Source organism: Rhinopithecus roxellana, chromosome 4, assembly GCF_007565055.1.
Source record: "Rhinopithecus roxellana isolate Shanxi Qingling chromosome 4, ASM756505v1, whole genome shotgun sequence".
Lineage (NCBI taxonomy): Eukaryota > Metazoa > Chordata > Mammalia > Primates > Cercopithecidae > Rhinopithecus > Rhinopithecus roxellana.
Window position 1 is genome coordinate 33,688,297 of NC_044552.1, and position 10,168 is coordinate 33,698,464.

Here is a 10,168-nt window from a genome sequence, read left to right on the forward strand (position 1 = left end):
GTGAGATCTGGACATTAGCCAGAAGGTTTAATTGGCTTTGGGTGTGACCTGTACATTAGGAGTTTCAGGAGTGCTCCAGGTGATTCAAATGTGTAGCAAAATTTGAGAACCACAAGTCTAGGTCATGTATTAAAATCATCTAGGTTGCTTCTTAAAAGTGTAGCTGCTTTCTTCCTCTCAACCTTCTTCTGCCATGTTCACACCTTGCTGGCTCCAGCCTCTGTGGCACATTCCAGCCCTCTAGCCTGTGACCAACAGAGAAAAAAAAATCACGTTTTCTTGCCCCATAGATACCTTGAGGTGAACAAAAAAATTAAATTTTAGCCATGAGGGAAATCGTGCATATCCAGGCCAGTCACTGTGGCAACCAGATCAGTGCCAAATTCTGGGAAGTGATCAGTGATGAACATGGCATTGACCCTACTGGCACCTACCATGGGGACAGCAATCTGCAGATGGACCACATCTCCGTGCACTATGATGAAGCCACAGGTGTAAAGTATGTTCCTTGTGCCATCCTGGTGGATCTAGAACCTGGGACCATGGACTCTGTTTGCTTAGGTCCTTTTGGCCAGATCTTTAGATGAGACAACTTTGTTTCTGGGCAGTCTGGGGCTGGCAACAACTGGGCCAAAGGCCACTACACAGAAGTGGCTTAGCTGGTTGATTCCATCCTGGATGAGGTGCTGTAGTGGGAAATCAGAACTGGAGAGATAGATAGGGTTACAGGAGGATTTATTAAGGTGTACAATGGCTAAGAGGACTTGCATCCAGAAAGTCTGAGCCCCGAGCAAAGACAGACAGACCCTTTTAAGTGTCTTGAGGTGAGAAAAATGTGAAGCAGGAAGTGGACTTACAGAAGCAAGAACAAAAGTAGTTAATCACGTGACAGGTCTTATATCTTAGAAAAGGTAAATATGTTTTGCAGCTTGTGCTTGTCTGCCTTGTGACCTTGCAGCTGCTCAGTAAGAAAAACAGGAACTTACAGAACTTACAAAATAAGCAAAGCAGAGATATGGTTAATGTTTCAGAGAGAGGCAGTTAATATTCTTTAACTTCAACTTTGGTTGGTGAGGGGTTGTGGGCGGGGAAGCGTGGGGGGGCTGGTTACCAAAAGCCTGTTTCAGCCTAACTTTAAACAGCAATTTTAGGTAATCCTAATAATTTTCTTTTCTTTCATTCCCCTCTTTGGTGCCTTTTATAGATGGATTTTAATAGAAGGCACCACTATCATTTATTTCTTCCTGGATTGGCACATATTTTTCCTTGGGTAGAGGCTGATATTTAGTTAAGGCCATTATTTGGGTGGTAGTATGTCTGGCCACAATCGCTTCTACAGTTCACTGTATACTCCTGAATAGAAGAGGCCGAAGACAAGGGAGTACTAAGCATCTGCCAAGGATAAGCATAAACCCTCCTATTAAGGTTTTAAATCCATTGAAAGATGAAAACCATCCTCTGAAAAGGGAGTCTGGAGACCAACCTTTCCAGGTTTGAACTGGAACATGAGCTAATTTCTGCATCCTAGCAGTGATTTCCATGACAGATTGTCCATTATCATCAATTTCTAGACAGCAATTTGTTAAGTTAAACTTCCCACATACTCCTCCTTCTGAGGCCAGGAGGTAGTTTAGTGCTAACCTATTTTGATAAAGGGCATTTCTCATCTGTGTGGCTTGCACGGCCAGCAAATTCAAGGCCCTTGACATTTCATTGGTTATAACTTCAAGAACAGCCTGTAACCATATGATACAATTTATCACATAAATGGAGGTATGGTACCCCCATGTTTCATCCTCTGCCCAGGTGGCTGGGCCATGGTACTTCATTCTCTCAGGAGGCCATTATTTTTTCTGTCTCCTATATCTATCCTTTATGTTTGTGTCCTTTTTTGTTGTTATGCTTTTCTTAGCTTTTTAAAAAATATATGGCTCCATGGGCATGTAATGTGGCAAAGGCATAGAGTCAGTAAAAATATTGACCACTTTTCCTTTGGCTGACAGCAGGACCCTTGTTAGAGCCATCAGTTCTGCATTTTGAGCTGAAGTCCTGGTGTGTAGAGGCTGTGCCTCTACCATGGAATCCCATGTCAGTACTGTATACCCAGCTCAACAGACCCCGTCTGAGACAAATCTGTTTCCATCCATGAAATACTCAGCATCTGGACCACCAAGGAGGTGGTCTTTTAAGTCCCTTCAGCTGGAGAACACCTCATCTACTATGTCCACACAGTAATACTGAGGTAGGGGGTGTTTTGGTCTATGGGCAGCAGAGTAGCTAGGTTTAGTGTATTTACAGTCTCTATAATGATGTGAGGATTTTCACATAAGAGTCCTTGATATCTAGTCATTCTTGGGTTTGATGATAGCTAATGATGTTCTCTGATCCATTAAGGTGGTAACTGTGTGTGCCACTTGAATAATCAATTTTTGTCCTAGGGCCAATTGGTTAGCCTCTTGTGAAACCAGAGCCGTGGCGGCTAACGCTTTGAAACAAGGAGGCCAGCCTAGTGCCAACAGGTCTAGTTGTTTAGATAAGTATGCCACAGGTCGATGCCACGATCCCATAATTTGAGTTAGGACTCCTATAGCCATTCCTTTCCATTCATGGACATACAGAAAGAAGCCCTTGGTTTGACCTGGCAGCCCTAACCCTGGGGACTGAAACCAGGCCTTTTTAATTTTCTTAAAGGGTTTTTTGGTCAGCCTCCCAAAGGAGGGACTCCCTTTTCCCCCTCTTTGTGGCTTCATATAGGGGTTTTGCCATAAGTGAGAAGTTTGGAATCCAAATGCGGCAACAACCTGCTGCTCTTAAAAACTTATTTGACGCCAGGTGGTTGGGGTGAGAAGTGCCCACACAGCCCCGCTTTTGTTCACTGTCAAGTTCACGTTTCCCATGACTTATTTCAAAACCTAGATATTTGACTCCTTCTGAACAGATCTGTGCCTTTTTCTTAGATACTTTATATTCTGCTTTCCACAAAAGGCGGAGGAGCTTCTTAGTGCCCTGTAGGCAGTCCACTCAAGTAGGGGCTGCAAGTAGATTGTCTATGTACTGCAGCAGGATGCATTTGTCATAGTTGGGTCAAAAGTTCTGAGATGTGACGCCAGCACTTCTTCAAAGATTGGAGGGGAATTCTTGAACCCCTGTGGGAGCCTTGTCCAAGTGTGCTGTGTTTCATCCCAGTGAAATGCAAAGATAGGCTGGCTTATTGGTGCCAGCTAGAGACAAAAGAATGTATTTTTTAGGTCTAAGCAAATAAGCCAGGTTGCACTAGCTGGTGTTTGTCCCATTAAGGTGTATGGGTTGGGCACTACTGGGTGGATTGTCTCCATAACCCAGTTTATAGCACGCAAATTCTGTACTGGCTTGTATTTACCAGACGGCTTCTGAACGGGCAATAAAGGAATGTTCCAAGGTGACCTGCATTTAACTATGATTCCATGCTTGAAAAGCTGGTCTATATGCTTTTGAACACCTCAGATGGCTTCTATGAAAATTGGGTATTGGCGAACTCGTACTGGGGAGGCTTCCAGTTTTAGCTCTACTAGGACTAGTACCCGATTTACAGCCAGCCCTGGTGGGTTGTCCTTTGCCCACACTGCAGGTATTTTAGTAATTAGCCCATATATTTCAAGAGGTTCTGGCAGTCTTGGCTTAAGTGGTACTTCTGCATAGAGTCTCCACTGCTTGGCCTTTGGGAGTGTGAGGGTTAACACCATAGCCTTTGGTTGACTGAAGTTTAAGGATGTGTTTTCTTGTGGCCCGAAGGAAATTTGTGCCTGTAGTTTTTGGAGTAAGTCTGTTTCTAGCAAGGGGACTGAGCAGTGTGGGAGGTACAGAAAATTTATGCTGACTTCCCATCCTCCAATAATGCACCTCCTGGACAGACAGAAAGGCCTTTTTTTTCAGAGATTCCAGTTGCCCTAATAATAGTCGTATAATTCTTGGATAGTGGCACTACAGGTCGGGTCACTACCGAGTATTCAGCTCCTGTATCTACCATAAAGTCCATTCATTGGTCCCTGCCTCTACTAAGACCATAGGCTCCTGGGGCCTGAAGAGATGGAGCCTGGTCTGCCTCAGTTGTCACAGCCTGCAGACTTTGCTAGGCTGATCAGGTGAGTGTCTGGTTTTAGAACACAATGGCTGGCAGCTGGTGGCTCTAGCCAAATTCCCTGGTCACAGCTATTTCCTTTATCTTTCCGTGGACATTCATCCTTCCAGTGTCCTTTTGCATAATGCACATTGATCCCTCTCCAGCCTAATCTGGCCTTCAAATCTTGGTCTAGCCCGACCTCTTTCATGGCCACGACTGCGTCCCCTCATTATGCCAGTCTCTCTTTCAACCAGGGCTGCCACCAAGAGCTTGGCCTTTTTCTTAATCCTCTGCTCAGATTCCTTTTCTTCTTGCTCACAGTTGACGTACACCTTGGTAGCCACCTCTATAAGCTCAGTAGCATTTATGCCTGTGAAACCTTCCCATTTTTGAAGCTTTTGCTTAATGTCACATCTTGTGCCTGACCAACAAATGAGGTACTCACCATGTCCTGATTTTTAACAGCCTCCAGATCAAATAGAGTATAGAGCCAGTGTGCCTGACAGAGCCTCTTGTAGAACCGACTTCAGGTTTCATTAGCCTTTTGTAGGGCCTCTGAAATCTTTCCTATTGTCATGGCCTTCGTCCCACCTGCTTTTATTCCATTTAAGAGTGCTTCTCGGTACCCTTGCAGGTGTTGGAGCTCCCCTGCCTCGTTTGGGTCCCAGTTAGGATCTGTCTCTGGGAACAGCTCCTGGGCAAAACGCTGGACATCATTTGTGCCACCTAGCACATTGTTCTCTAACCACCGGAGAGCTGCTTGTGTCACTCTCCAGTGCTCTACTGTATTAAGCAGTGTCAGAAGGAGCTGCTGGCAGTCTGGCCAGGTGGGGTTATGAGTCAGCAAAATGGACCTCATCAAGTCTATGAGAGCCTGTGGCATCTCCATATGGGAGGAAGTATGTTGTTTCCAATTTAGGTGGTCTGTCATAGAGAAGGGCTGGTAGATGAAAATCCACTGCCCTCCCCCAACCTGGCCTTGTTCATTATAAGTTTGTGCTCAAGTCTCACAGAGGGGCATTTTGTAAGACTCGGGTGCGGCCAGACTGGAGGTGGCTTGCTACATCACCTTGTTTTCCCTCTTTGGCTTTCACGGGCAGGGATTCAGGCTCTCCCCTGTGGGGTGATGCTGGAGACTTGCTTTCCTCTGAGCCTGATTCCTCAAGGGCCATTAGCTCTGTACCCTGTCCTAGCCCTGACAAGGGCAGGTATAATGGAACATAACAGGAGGAATCTCTTTCCTCTGGAGGTGCTTGTAGGACTGGCTTTTCCTGGCTCTCCTGTTACTTTTTCTTTTCATCTGAGGTCCCTGGCATAATTGGCTTTTCTATCACCTTAAGCTCATCCTGGGCCACTAAGGCTTTACAATAGTTTGCTAAACAAGGCTATAGCCATTTGGGGCGAGTCTGGACCACATTTAATCAGGAGTCAATGTATATAAATTGATCTAGATGCCAAGGCTATCCGACTCCGCTTACCACCCGAAATACATGGCCAACTGCTTCCCTATCTATTGTTCCTTCAGCTGGCCACCTGCATTAAAAGAAGGCCATTAATTCACAGTTCTCAACCACAGGGGGGTCACTTTAACTCCATAATCTCCTCCAAAACCTTTCTTAAAATTCTTTAACATGCACTCCAATGGAGTAGGTTTCGACAATTTCCTCCCATTCCTCCCTTTATGATGCGTAATCACTCAGCCTTTTGTGTCGGACTGACCAGACCGGTTCCTATTATGGGAGTTTCAGGCACCACTTAGCTAGGAGAGTACCTTATTCCTGTTACAACTGCTGCAGTCATAAGGCAGCTCCTATCAGCCATATGCAGATCCGCCTAGGCCTGCTCAGTCACACACTTGCTTCGGAGCACACAGTCAACACTAAGATCTGTACCTCCCCACATCACGCCCCGCAATGGTCCCTCCTGGAACTGTCTCTTTCACACACTTTCACACACCTCCTCACTCCCAGTACCTGTTCCTTAATTGGGGTGGCGAGCCACTCTCACCACCTTCAGTTTTTGTTTCCTTTCCTAAGCCAACTTAGCAAGCCTTTCATGTCCTGTGTCAGTGGGGGTGTAAGCTTCATCCGAATTGGTGAGCCATCCTCTCCACCCTCAGACCCTCTGGGTCAAACTAGTAGTTAAACCCTGGGAGGCAATCAGTCTCACCCTTCTGCGTTTATGGGAGGGGTCCTGTCTTGGGGCCCCAAACCTTACTGTGGTTCTGAAGAATGCACACTGCTCCTGGAATCATCCTGCAGCCCCTTTTCTGGTTCTGCTGCAGGGAAGGGCACCGGGACATAGGAGAGCTGATCTCTCTGGGCTGAAGTTTTCCCATTGTTGCCTAGGGTCTTGGGTCTGCCCCAGCCTGGGCTCCAATCCCACAGGCAAAGGAGACAAAATCTGCCATCTCCAATCCCAGATGAGCCCTCAGAAAATGTACTGGGAAATCAGAACTGGAGAGACCAATAGGTTACAGGAGGATTAAGGTGTACACTGGCTCAGTGGACTTGCATCCAGAAAGTCTGAGCCCTGAACAGAGAGGGACAAGCCCTTTTAAGCATCTTGAGGTGGGAAAAAGGTGAAGCAGGAAGTGGGCTTACAGAAGCCCAAACAAAAGCAGTTAATCATGTGACAGGTCTTACATCTTAGAAAACATGTTTGCAGCTCGCACTTATCTGTCTTATTACCTTGTGCTACGCAGCAAGAAAAACAGGAACTTAGAGAACTTACAAAATATGCAGAACAGAGACATGGTTAATGTTTCACAGTGAAGCAGTTAATATTCTTTCTTAACTTCAACTTTGGGGGGTTGCGGGAGCGGGGCAGTGTGGTTACCAGAAGCCTATTTCAGCTTAAACAGCAATTTTAGGTAATCATAATAATTTTCTTTTCTTTCTCTATTTCAGTATGGAAGGAGGCAGAGAACTGTGACTGCCTGCAGGTCTTCTAGGTGACCCACTCGCTGAGTCGGGGGACAGGCTCTGGAATGGACACTCTCATCAGCAAGATCTGAGAAGGGTACCCTGGTTGCATTGTGAACATCTTCAGTGTTGTGCCTTCACCCAAAAGGACACCATGGTTGAACCCTACAATATCACACTCTGTCCAGTTGAGAGAAAACTCTCATGAGACCATCTGTATTGATAATGAAGACCTCTGTAACATCTGCTCCCACACTCTGAAGCAGACCACACCAACCTACAGGGATATGATCCCCTTCGTCTCAGCCACCATAAACAGTGTCACCATCTGCTTCTGCTTCCCTGGCCAGCTCAATGCTGACCTCTGCAAGTTGGCAGTCAACATGGTCCCTTTCCTACATCTCCATTTCTTTATGCCTGGCTCTTCCCCTCTCACCAGCCATGGAAGCCAGTAGTATCGAGCTCTCTCAATGCCTGAATTCAGCCAGCAGATCTTCAATGGCAAGAACATGATGAATGCCTGTGAACGCCGCCATGGATGATACCTTCCCATGGCTGCTGTCTTCAGTGGTCAGATGTCCATGAAGGAGGTCAATGAGAAAATGCTTAATCTGCAAAAATGAACAGCAGCTACATTGTGGAATGAATCTCTGACAATGTAAAGAACACAGTACGTGACATTCCATCTCGTGGCCTGAAAACTTCGGCTGTTTCTATTGGGAACTACGTGGTCTTCCAGGAGCTCTTCAAGCACATCTCAGATTAGAGGAAGGGGATCAAGTGGGGACAAGAGACCATCCTTGGTCCCTAAGCCTCCAGGAATGCCCTAATCCCCACCTTTTCTTACCCCTGAAAAGGAATTAACATCCCTGACTATGTAGTGGTGTATACTGCCACATCAGCGTTCGAGTCAATCTCCAGAGGAGAGGGGAACCCTCCTCCATCTTTTCTGCAACATCTCATATCTTCCTTCTGCTGCTACTTCCCCCGCCCCTACACTTGGTTTTGTTCTACCCTACATTTGAGATTTCTATGTGTTAAACTTGCCTTTTTTATATTGAAAAGATGACATTGCCCCAATAGCCAAAAATAAATGGGATTTCTTTAAAAAAAAAAATAGGTGCAGCTATCCTCTCAGAGACTCAGATTCAGATTCAATGGGTGTGGAATGGAGTCCCCAAATCCACCTTTTAAGCAAGTTCCTCCAGCTCTTGGCACAGGGGATCTCAGAACCACAATTTGAGAAGCATTGTTTGGATGTCAATCTTTGGGCATTCATTTAAGTCTGGTTTCACTTAACTTGCACCATAAGGAACAGATTCTCTAGATTAGGATACAGCATTGGGAAATGGGAGGGTGAAGTGCATAAGGAGCCAAGAGGCCTTTCCTTCCAAGTACTATAGATTGAGATTTGCTTGAGAAATCAGGGCACTTTTAAGACAACAGGCTTAGGAGAAAGAATCCTTCCAAACACATGAAATCCCCTGTAAGAGAGACACTCAGGTCTGAACCGTTTAGACATGACCATGGGAGACCAAGGTCAGACCAGAGTATTTAGGGCTCTAGCTTTCTGTTTCTTGATAACCCTGGGTTCTTACATTGGAATGTTTAAGTAAGGTGCTCAGTAATGTCTTGCTGTAAAGTCTCTAGTGCAGTGTCCTTGACTCATATCAGGATACTCAGTGGGTTATGTCCTTCTGCTGCTCTGGTCCAATATAATCACCCAGTGCCCTTCTGTGTCATCCAGGGCACTCATTCCATCCAGGCCCTCTAAATAATGGTAGAGAGGGCCAAAGGTCTGTGGTTGCGTGTAGCAGACACTGCTGGTACCCTGCCCAGGCTCTGTCAGCCCCTTCCATTTCAGGGCATGCTGGCCTGACTCCCGTTCACCAGCACCTGCTTCTTAGGCTGAGGACTTCCTCTATCCTCCAACAGTGGATTCACACAAACACTAGGAGTCCTCAAATATTGACTGATGGGAGTTGGTGTTGGCTCCCTTGCCTCGTGTGTGGGATAACTCTGAGGATTGTTTCCTACTATGGCTCCCCGAATCCTTCAACAGGATTAAGCTCCAGGAGCTACAGTGGTGAGTAAGGTAGCCTTTGTTGACTGCTTCGTCTCACTCCCCAACTAGTTTCCTGGGATCACATCCAAAATAAACTACGTGCACTCAGATCTTAGTCTGAGTTCCTTCACAAAAAGATGCTAAAACAAAAACACTGGGATTGCTAGCTTCTTGTAACTAATCCCCAGTGTTTATAAATCAGCTACTTCTGAATATTTAAATGTGATGCTCTTGGATAGAAATACACATCTTTCATTACAGAGAAAGTTCTGGTGCTGAGATACCTGAACTAAACATCTTTAATTGTCAATAATACTCAAAGGGGTTCTTGATCTTTAGGCTTTATAAAGAGAATGGTTGTTATATATTGCAAATAATTTATGATATGGATACTCAATCATTTTTGGGACAAGTAGGCATGGATAAATTTAAAGTGATTGGTAGGCTATTATATTAAGCTAAGTTTACAAACATTACAAGCTACAGATGCATGACATGAACTTTGTATCATCAATTGCTGCATCCCTTACTGGACTCTTTTCTCCTTTCTGGTCTACATTATTTGTTGACCTTCCTCTGGGGCCATGCTGTTCCATACCCTATAGAGGCCTCTATTGCAGTAAAGAAAACATGTATAAGGTAAACTTGGCATATCCAAGTGATTACACACACAAATATATATTTAACACTCAGCTGCTTTTATGATTCTAGTCATATATAATGTGGTAAACACACACCTCTGATTTGAAGCACAACCATTTCCTTTTGATCCACTTTGTGAAAAGAATGGCAGAGCCCAGTAATGTAGCTCTCCTTTTCAGATAAAAAGAAACCTTCCCAGCTACCATTTAGAAATCTTACCTGTTTTGCAGGATATTAGTGAACATATGCTGGTTGGACAAATGTTCAACCTCTGGGAGGATCGGTCAGAAGCCAATATGACTCTGGTGTCACATAACCTGTAGACAACCCACAGGTGGGGTCTTTGGAGATATTCATTGTATTTTCTGTGTTATCTCACAACTAACTGAAAGGTAAACACCAGGGACATCTCAGTCGAGATCAAGCTATAAACTTTAT

At 45.2% G+C, this 10,168-nt stretch overlaps 1 pseudogene; it reads left to right on the forward strand.

Annotated features, from left to right (window-relative positions):
• Positions 1-323: 323 nt before the first annotated feature.
• LOC104682916 lies at positions 324-7,789 on the forward strand (annotated as a pseudogene).
• The last annotated feature ends 2,379 nt before the right edge of the window (positions 7,790-10,168 follow it).